Below are 10484 nucleotides of genomic sequence, written 5' to 3'. Positions count from 1 at the left end.
TCTCGTCTCTATCTCTGACTTTCTCTCGGTCTCTGTGGGTGGGTCTCTGCGCATCCGTCCAGCTGGGTGTCCAGCTGCCTTGTTTCCTGATCTTCCTTCCCCAGCACTGACCCCTCCCCGTGCTGCCCTTCCCCCCTTCACAGTGCCCCCCTTAATACAGCAAACAAAGATGACAGAGGGGGAGACCCCTCCTTTCCCAGCCCTGTCCTGTTTCAGCGTGGGGCCCCACCCCTCTGGCCTCTGGCCTGGGCCTTCGGCCACCTTCCTGTGGGCAGCTGGCCCTGCGGAGCCGAGGGAGGGAAGTGGATACATGTGAGGGCAGAGACCCCAGGGCTGGAGCACATGGGGGCCTGTGCCCTCAGAACCTGGGGGCGCCTCCCATCCTTTAGGAGGTGGCACGCAGGGCAGACCCGTCTGGCTCTGAGGCCGTGCCTCTGGCAAAAGCCGACAGCGCCCTGGACCCTGTTTGCAGGAGCAGGCCCTGACGCTTTCTAAGATTGTTTCCAATGGAGCCAAGGTAGGGGAAAAGCGGCTGTGCTCGGGCAGAGTCCCTGGCCCTGGGGATCACGAGGTGTGGCGTTGGCCCTGCCCGGCCAGGCCACTTCCTGTGGGTGGCCTCCACCTCCCCACCCATGCCGTGGGGCAGCTGCCAGAAGGACTGTGTGGAGTGGCCATGGCTGTCCAGGTGATTAGTGATGCTTTGGGGGAAAGCCGGGCTGTGCCAGAGTTTCCCCGGGATCTCAAACACCCTTCCCGGGGCTGCGTCTGGAGGGGGTAGGGAGGGGCTCCCTGTGGCCCTCAGACATGCACCAGGCCCAGCCTGAGAACCCTCCCCGGACGGGTGAGGGGCTCTGAGAGCGGGGTCTAGGACCACCAGATTGTCCTCTTGATAAGATGCCAATTCCTGGGCCCTTGCCCTGACCTCTGACGGGGCCCCAGAAATCTGTATGCCACAAGTCGTACCCTCCCCCGCCCTGTGCACAGACGTACGAGTGTGAACACGGCTGCACGGGGCCTTGGATGAGGACACGTGCTTCCCTCTGGCTGGTGGCAGTGGGGGGACCCAAGAGCAGTGCACCCCAAGGGCATGGCCTTGCTGTGTCCCCGAGCAAGCCACTCCCCGTCTCGGAGGCCAAGGCCCCATAGGCCCACAGGTTATGGCCTCCCAAGGGTCTTTCCCGCCAAATGGCCTGGGATTCTGAGCCATCTGTTTAAAATGTGGGGGCAGAGGGGTGCTCTGGAGTCAGGCGCATGTGGGTCAGCACCCCAGGGCCACGCTGGCTGGCTGTGTGGCCCTGCCCAAGTCACCGCCTCTCACAGCCCCCATTTTTCCATCTGAAAACTAGAACCCTAATATTTCCCGCTCCTGACACATGGTCAGGGGGCCACAGAGGCGCAATGCCGGATTCCCCACCAGCCCACCCCGAACGTGTCCTGAGAACAGCCGACGCTCTCTGTGTTTCGGTGACTTTAACTCCCTGGTGACAGGGACACGTGCGTGAAGTTAACTCCTCGTGAGCAGGAAAAGCGGTCTGTGTGGAAACGTTGTTTGGCTAATGGATTTTTTGTTTCAAACGGATGCATGAGAAGGCCTGGGGACGGCCGCGTGGAATTGCCTGGGCAGTCGGACAGCGTGTCACGGGACCCGGCGGGGCTGCTGGTCCAGGTCTTTGTCCAGGCACATCCTGGGGGGTAACAGCCGGGCCCCCGGGCGCCTCCCGGCACAGCCAGGAGGGGCTGGGACAAGGAGAAGGAAGGAGACTGATGGGGACCCTCTCCACTTGCCCGGAGTCCTGGGCATCCATGGACAGGAGCAAAATCATCTTCTGGGATCTCTGAGGAGAGCAGGGCTCCACGGTACCCACGGAGGGGCAGGAAAAAGTCACTCCTTCCTTCCTTCCTTCCTTCCTTCACTCGCTCATTGCCCCCAGTCTTCTCCAGGCCTGGCAGATGGCAAAGGGGTCCCCACTCGGGCAAAGAGACCCACACAGAAAGGGGGAGGCCACAGACACCATCTGCATGGGAAGCCATAGGGTCAGACTGTGGTGTTGCCGGTCCCCGGGCTCACAGGGCAGGATCAGGCTGTCCTGCTTCAGGATTCGGCCTGACGCCCAGGGTGGCCCAGGGCCACCTGCTGAGGCACCGGCCATCCCCCAAGTCAGAGTGGGAGACTCCCAGCCTGCTGTGAAGATGTGGATTTAGTGGCACGAGAGGGTGACTTCCTGGTGACACTATAACCCTCTTTTTGCCTTTTAAGCACATCCCCCTTATAGGTCTCAAAACTGCACCTCAGTGGGGCAGCACCCAGTGGGATGGGGACTTTGAGGCCTGTGAACACAGTTCTGGTGACTCCGGAATCCCTACATCTCGGCCACAGCTCTGGGATGTGGGAGGAGGAGCCAGTCAGGGCCAGAGAGGGGCTGCACAGGCCGGGGACCCCAGAGTCAGGCTCACTGGCTATAAATCCTGGCAGCACCATTTAATAGCTGTGTGGCCCCGGGAAACCTGCCTAACCTCTCTGAGCTTCAGTTCTGTCATTTGCATGGTGTAGATTGTGATTGAGGTGATTGAAACCATGGGCTCCGGTGAGTCCCGGCCCCACCTGGCCCCAGCTGTGACACTGACAAGTCACCCAACCTCTGTCTGCCTCCGTTTCTTTATCCGTAAAGTGGTGACAATTGTAGCACCTACAACATCGGGTTGTTGTGAGGGTTTTGTGGCCTCTTGCCAGGCCCTGAGAGGCGAGAGTGCCCTGTGCTGTCCTGGGGAGCGGTAGTACAGTGACTGCGTCTCGCGGTGAGTGAGCTCCGGGCCGTGGCCCTTCAGTGACACCAGCATCCGCCCGGAGTTCCCGTCAGTACTGGACTCGTATTGGCGGTGATGGCCGCCTCTGGGGTCGTAGAGGACTCAACGCCCGGCCCAGGGGAGCCTTCGGCTGGCGCTTGCGCCCCTCTGCACCCTCCGGGGCGAATGGTGAGCTCAGAGGTGGGGTTCACTGCTGCGTTGCCGCTAACCCTGGGGCAGGTGGTGGGGGAGGCGCCGGGACCAGGTCCCTTCTGAAAAGATGACCAAGAAAATGCATGCAGCTCATTTCCGCTGGAAAGAACGGGGGCTGCTGTTTCCTGAGTACCTACTATGTGCCAGGTCCTGTGTGCAGACCTCCCCAGGCACCGCCCCTTTGCTCTTTCCTCCCAGCCGGCCCAGAAGGTGATCATGGTCATGCCCAGTTAACAGGTAGGCAGACTGAGGCTCCAAGAGGCCAAGTGGTTGCCGAGTGACCCGGGCAGCAAAGAGCAGGGGGCGGGGCTCAAACCTCGGGTCTCTGGCAGGGGGCGCTCATGTCCCCTGTCCATTCCTCACGCAGCCCTCCTGAAGGTGAGACCCTGTCACCAACACACCTCACCGTCAGGAGCTACCACAGTGGGCTCCTCTGACCCCAGTAGAAGTCTCGCTCGTTTTCTGGAAGGTTCTTAGGGTTTTGCTTTCTGTGGCATCAGCTGAACTGGTTAAGAAGCTTCTGGGTGCTGCCAAAGCAGTTTCTCTGGCAAAACCAGTCTGCGTGGAGCCCGGAAGAGAAGCCAGGAGGAAAGACCATGGGGAGGGAGGACCCGGGCTGGGAAGGCAGCCCGTTCGGCACCTGGAGATCCACATTCTGGTTCCACCACAAGCCCTTTGAGTCTGAGGGGTTATTGTCTGTGCCTCACTTTACAAATCTGTGAAATGGAAATTTTTATTTCCACCCTGCTTGCTTTGTAAAGCTACGACGTAATAATAGTCAACACGTAGACAGCCCTTGAGATGCACCTGGAAGGCAGCTTACAAGTTTACATACTTGCCCTCATTTAACCCTCCAAGGCCATTGTATGAGCCCATTGTCAAGATGAGGAAGGCGAGGCACAGAGAGGTCAGTCTCTTGTCTAAGGCCACACAGCTGGTTAAGTCTTTGGGTCTGAATAAGAAAGACTGAAAGCCAGCCATCGAGGCCACTTACTGACAACAGACATGATGCCCCTGCTTGATTATTTCCCATGACAGAGAGCTCACTACCTTATGAGTCCCTAGGATTATGAGTCTCAGACTTGAGTAGATGGTGGTGATGGTCCTGGGGACAGTACACTCGGCGTGGAGAGGGAAGGCTGGGAGACGACCCTGAGCTTGGCCTTGGCCATGCTGGGTTTGAGGCGCTAGGAAGCCCGCCTGTGGAGGGGTGGCAAGCTGTGGCTGTGTACTCTGTGATGAAATGGGGGTGAGAGCCGCATGGCGCAGGGCTGCCGGGGGCATAAATAAGGGGCTGTGACGCCAGCTCGCTGGCGGGGGCCTGAGACCTGGTGGCTCTTACTGCGGCAGCAGTAGGTCCTGTGTCCCCAGTAAAATCGTGGACCCCTGCGAGCAGGAGCCAGGCTCTGTGTGTCCCTGGGTCCCCCCTGAGATGTGCTCAGTAACAGTTATTGATTGGATGCCTGGTGTTCAGCTCCCTCCAGATAGAACGCGTCCGTGTGGGCAAGGTGGTGGGAGACCCTTCCTTTACATAACGTCACCTTGTTCCCCACGACTGGGAGCCATCTCTTCCATTTTACAGACAGCCTTGGAGAGCGTGTTGGGCCTGCCCAAGGTCACACGGCAAGAAGGGGAGCACCAGGAATGCTTCCTGGAGGAGGTGGCGCTGGCACTGGGCCAAAGGGCAGGGGGCTGGTCCTCTAGGCGTGGTGGAGAGGAAAGAGTGCGCTGTCCACGGCGCAGGATGAGCCCAGCGCCCAGCACCTGGCACGGGGCGGGGCAGAGTGTGGGCGGGGCTCAGGGGGCGTCCGCTGAGCTGACCTGAAGTCACAGCGGAACTGTAACCAGCTGGCGGTCCGGGCTCCCGACCCCACGCTGCGCCCACTCGGCCACTTCCTTCTGTCCAGGCAGGAAGGGGTGCCTTCCTGGGGACCGCTCTGTGAGCAGTGATAAAATATTTATCAGAAACGGCAGCAGCCGGGCTTCCCTGCGCAGGGCACAGCCGGGGCAGCCCCCACCCCTGCACCCACAGCTCCCTGGGTCCCGCTGAGTCACGGGGGAGCCCGGCGAGCCGCCTGCCAGCGCCCTCGCTGGCCCCTCTGCACTTTGGCCGTGTGGACGCCTCGTAATGTGTAAGCCATTCAGCTGCCCACAGGCCCGGGGCATCCGGTGCAGTTAGTGCTGAGGTTTCCAGAGCTTACCCAGCGGCCAAGGTCACAGGCAGAGGAGGCCACTGGGCCGGGACCCCCTGCACTCACCCCTGCAGGGCCCCTTCTCTTAGTCCTCACAGCAGCCAGCAAGGTAGGTCGGTCCTGTGGCTGCTCCGTTTGCTGGGGGGGATACCGAGGCTCAGAGCAGGGGGCACAGCGGGTCAGGCCTCTGGGGGCGAGCGGCTGAATGGCACGCCGGTCCTCGTCCCTCCGCCTGTGATGCCCACGTCCGCCCCAGCCCGGAAGCAGGGACTGGGGTGTCCAACCTGCGGCGACGCAGAGCTGTGACTCCGGGTTTGTGCTTTTGATTTTCAGAGTAAGAGCAACAACAAAAAACAGTAGCAGATGGCCTCTCCCCACTGGCTTGTGGTGTGGGGGCGGGGGGAGCCGGGAACTCGGATTCTTTTGTTCACTCATTCATAAAAGATCTTCGGGGTGCAGCGTCCGAGGCTCTGCGCACCCGTGGGGGGACACTCACGGCTCTCCCTCGTCGCCGAGGGTGGCAGCAGGACCAGAGCTTCCCTGGGGGGGAGCCATGGAGCGGACAGGGCTGCGGTCAGCACCTGGGCCAGCGTGCTGCTCGCCCACGCGCTGGGTGAACCGGGCAGCTTGCTCCGCCTCTCTGAGCCTCGGTGCCTGATCCGTGACCTGGGGGTAAACTGTGCTTCCTGGGGTGCGGATCACACCTGTGTCCTTACCTCCCGTCACGTCTGCACAACAGCCTGACGGGCGCTCATCAGCCTCTGGACCAGGTCTGGTTTCCAGGGAGGCCCCAGCAGGCTTTGGGGTCCCCGCCCCCCAGGGAATAAGCAGAGCTAGTGCCCCAGGGCCTGGCGGAGCCGGGTGTCCGAGGCCGTGCGCAGGGTCCAGAAGGGAAGCTCTGGTCCTGCTGCCACCCTCGGCGACGAGGGAGAGCCAGGCCCCCCGTGGCCCGGCGGGCGTCGCCCCTCACTGCGGTCGCTGCACGCAGATCACTTATACATGACCCTGTGCCCCCCGCCTCTCCCTCCACTCGGCCTCCCCCTGTGCTCCTCTGCCTGGAACTCATTTCCTGTCCGTCTTCACCGTCACCGAGGGTTCTGTGGGTGCTCAAGGCCCTGCTGGCAGGTGTCTTCCTCCTCCAGGAAGCCTTCTAGGCTGCCCCACATTTCCCCCCTCCCCTGGGCCAGGTGGGGCCGCCCCTGGAATCTTTGCTTCTGTATTTGCGACAGTGCTTAGCACCGCGTGCTCATCTGGTCCCAGTGTCTTTCCCTCCAAAGGCCCCAAGGTGGGGTTCTGCCTGGTTCATCTCTGGGCCTCAGGGCTCAGCCTGGGGCAGGCACAAAGCGGGACCCCGGGCGTGCCCGATGAATGACAAGTGAGTGGGCTACATCCAGGGCTGCGGTGGGGTTCGGGAACCACGCGGTGGGGCAGGAGCAAAGCTGTAAGGCACGCTCCGCGGGGAAACTCACTGCCGTCACGGGGTCTGCAGACAGCGCGCCCGTTTTCCTGACCCCCAAAGACCTTCGGAGATGTTCAGCTGGACGAGAAGGATTTCTGGGCCCAGGAGAGGGATGGGCGGGGCCAGGGGGCACATTGCAGAGCCCGAGGGTGGGGGGTGGGGGTCAGGGGAGCTGGCCTCCCGGCCTGAGTCCCCCCTCTTGGAGCGACTCCCCCCATCTGCCAGGCCCCACATCACGTCCACTCTGCAAACGCAGCATTTATTTGACGGAGGGCCACGAGCAGGTGGCTGGGCGAGTTCTCGGCGTTCCTTCAGCGGCTTTGCACGTGTGTTGAGAGGCACGTGTTAAACTCTGGGAGGCAACTGCCCTAAAGACGCAGCTCCCGCCTCTGCTGGGCCTGGCTCTTCACCGGCCTGGACGGATGTAGTCTGATGAGGGAGGCTGACGGGACGCAGACCCACCCTATGATGGTGGAGGAGGCCAGGCCCCGCGTGGTGGCACCTTGCTGGAGGGCAGGTTTGCTGGGGAGACAGGTGTGCTAGGCCAGCGAGTGTCATGTGGCCGAGACCAGGGGGGAAGGTGACGTAGGGTTGGGGAGACCCTGAAGGAGGGGGCTAGATTGGATTCTGAGTGACCCCAAGAGCATCACAATAGCCACACCCCTGAGCCCTGAGCGCTCCGCCCACCAGGCACTTTGCACAGAGGAGCCCATGCGCTCCTTACCCCCATCTTGTGAGGCAGGCACTGCTGTGTCCCCATTTCACAGAATGGGGAAGTTGAGGACAAGTCACTGTAAGTGACAGAGCTCAACTTTGAATCCAGGTCTGTTGGTCCCCGGAGCCCCACGTGGAATATCTGGCCTTTCTCGTAGCCCTTGCTTGTCACTGAGCCTCTGGGGCCTCCGCTGTGTCCCCTGCAGAGAGGGGATTAGACGGTGACATCAGACATCACACAGTTATAGGACGAATCCTAGAGCGCACGCGTGGGGGCCTCGCGGGGGCTGGGCCTGGAGTCTGCGGTCCGAGCATCACCCAGGGTGGCTGGTTGGGGGGCGGGGCCAGCCCAGGAGGCACCTTGGAGACAGAGTGATCCTGCGCAGTGGCCCCCGCCCCCGAGGCAGGCAGGGGACACCTCAGCCCACTGAGTCGAGGAGGGGGTGGGGCCAGCCCAGGTGAGCGTCCTCTGCTTTACCTGAAGGTGAAAAGGCCTCCATACTGACAGTCAGCCTCGGGGGCCATCACCTTGGTCTGTTGGCCCCAAAACCGGGAGACCGCGGGCCCTGGTGTGGGGCAGCGGGGGGGGGCAGATGAGTCTCCCTCCTGCCTGTTTGCTAACAGGTGCCGTGGGCAGTGGCGCAAGAAGGGAGGAGGGAGGAGGGAGAGGCCTGCCCAGGCCCCGACCAGAGCGCACCCCCCTTCTCTCCCTCCACCAGGAGAGGGTGAGGCTCCCCTGCCCCCATTTTCAGCTGGACAGGCCGGGTGGGGGTGGCCTGGGTCCCTGGAAGCCGCTTCAGATGCTGGGCTCTAGTGCTGCAGTCTGCCCAGCGCAGGCCTCCCCTTGGTGAAACGGGGCTCCTTCCTGCCCCCCAGCATTGTACCTTCTACTTAGAGCAGTTACAAGGGCCACACAGACACCAAGGCTGGCACAGGGGGAATGATTTGGCCAAGGTCAGGTTCAAATCCAGCACTTAGCTCAGGGCCGGGCATGTCCTAGGTTCTCAAGAAATACTCACTGAATGAAAAGGAGGGAAGAATAAACAGCCTCTGGTGTTGCCCTCACACCCTGCCCGCCCGAGAATGCCGCGGAGGCAGGCCCTATGGGTGCTGAGTGCTAAGTAGTGCTTATGACCACAGGAGCCAGCTAAGCGAAGAGTCAGGCACAAGTGCGGGACCTCACTGTCAGCTTCCTGGTGAATGTGCCCATGGTGACAGGCAGCCTGGGCAGTGCTGTCCCCCAGGGTCCCCCAGACGCACTTGCATATGCAGTATGGGGGGGCTCGTTGAGAAGGCTTCTCCAGGCAAGGTCACCCTGGGCAGGGTTTTGCAGGATGAATAGGAGTTGACCACCGCAGACGGCTTTGAGGAAGGTCTTTCCAGATAGAGTGGAGGCCAAGCATGCGGACATGAACTGGGCCTGGCCCCCAAGACGGAGCCTTTCACCAGGGTGTTGACCTCCACTCTCATCTGCTCCGGGGGCCCCTTCTTGTCCCCTCGGATATCCCCAGAGCTGACAGCCGGGGCTACGTGCAAGAGGCTGGGGGGCTGACCACCCCACCGTCTCGTCTCCTCCCTGCGGCGAGGCCCTGAGACCCCTCCCTGTCCCCTGTCCCTCGGCCTGGGGAACTGTCGTAGGCTGCAGCAGTTCCGCCTACAGGTCCCACAAGGCCACCTGGCAGCCTCAGCTCCTGGGCACAGATACGTCACCTCCGTCCCCACACTGGGAACCCCAGGGAGCCAAAGCCTCGGCTATGCAAGACCAGAAATGACCAAGACCTGAACAAGGGGTCCCCTGGGGACCAGGCAAAGCTGCCCCCCCACGCCCAGCACCCAGAGGAGGAGGGCTCAGGAGAGAGCAGGCACTGCTCCGGCCCTGCCCCTGGGGTGACTGGTGGACCCAGGGGGTCCCCCTCTGTCTAGCAGTACCCCAGGCCCCCACCCAGCCCAGGAGGGCGCCTTACCAGCCCCCACAGTCAGAGCAAATGAAACGGGGACAGTAACAGGGATCTGAGCTCCTGCCATTCCCAGGTGGCTCCAGGAGCCTGGTTTCTGTCTTAAGGATCAAGAGACTGAGGCTCAAAAGACGCAGCAGGGAACAGGAGACCAGGGCTGGGCAACCGCACCAGTGCCCTCGGGGCCTGGGTCTGAGGCCAGCAGGGTGACCTGCCCACAGACAAGGGGTTCCCAAAGTGACGCAGGTCCAGGAGGGCCTGGGTCAGAGGGGCAGGCTGGGGACACGGCCCGGGGCTTTTCAGCCAGGCCAGCCGCACGTGACCCCCACCCCAGTGCTCACAGAGCACGAGCTATGGGCCCAGTGGCAGGGGATGCCCAAAGGTCACATCCATGACCCCTTCCGCCATTTCCACCACCCCATGTGGGCCTGGCGTCACCCCCACGTGACATGCGTAAGTTCTTGGGGCTGGTGATGGTGGAGCCAGAGCCTGGGGGCCTGCGGGGCGGGGAGCGGAGGGGAGCAGGGCCAACCCATGGATTCAAGAGCTCTCAACCCCGGGGGTGCCCGTCCTGAAACCTTCATGCACCCCAAGGCCGGCAGCATGGCGCCCACTCTGCCCCAGCACCCAGGCTGCCCGTCTGGTTGGTCTGGTCCCTTTTCACCGCACTGCATCCCCTGGAATGCCCCTCACCCTCTCCCGGCTTCGTTGCAAGCCCAGCTCTTGGGGCCCGGGACACAGGGTCCAGTCCTGGAGGGAGACCCTGTCTGTCTGAGGTCTGGCTGTGGCCCCTCCCTGGGCAGGCCTGGGGACAGCAGCTGCAGTGGGGCATCAAGAGGCCCCTAGGGTCACCTCCTGACGGCCTGAGTGGCCTTGTGTTCCCCCCCCCAGAGCCTCTCAGGGGCTGGGAGATTACGCTGGGGGGTGGGGCTGCTGGGCACAAGGCCGGCCCCTACTGATGGTGCGGCCCACCATGGCCCCGCTGCAGGGCAAGGTTACCCTCCCAGGCCTGTTTAAAAGGTCACAGCAGCCGAGGGTTCTTCAGGACTCCCCAGGGCAATCGCTGTCCCCCACCCACTGCCCCCAGCACCCAGGGCTGGCCTGTGCCCCTCGCCCTGGGACCTGCTCACTAGAAAACCGAGCAGGAATTCTTACCAGTAGGGTGGA

The sequence above is a fragment of the Suricata suricatta genome, chromosome 10 (genome assembly GCF_006229205.1).
Source record: "Suricata suricatta isolate VVHF042 chromosome 10, meerkat_22Aug2017_6uvM2_HiC, whole genome shotgun sequence".
In the NCBI taxonomy this organism is placed as follows: Eukaryota; Metazoa; Chordata; class Mammalia; order Carnivora; family Herpestidae; genus Suricata; species Suricata suricatta.
Note: the sequence above shows the minus strand (reverse complement) of the source record.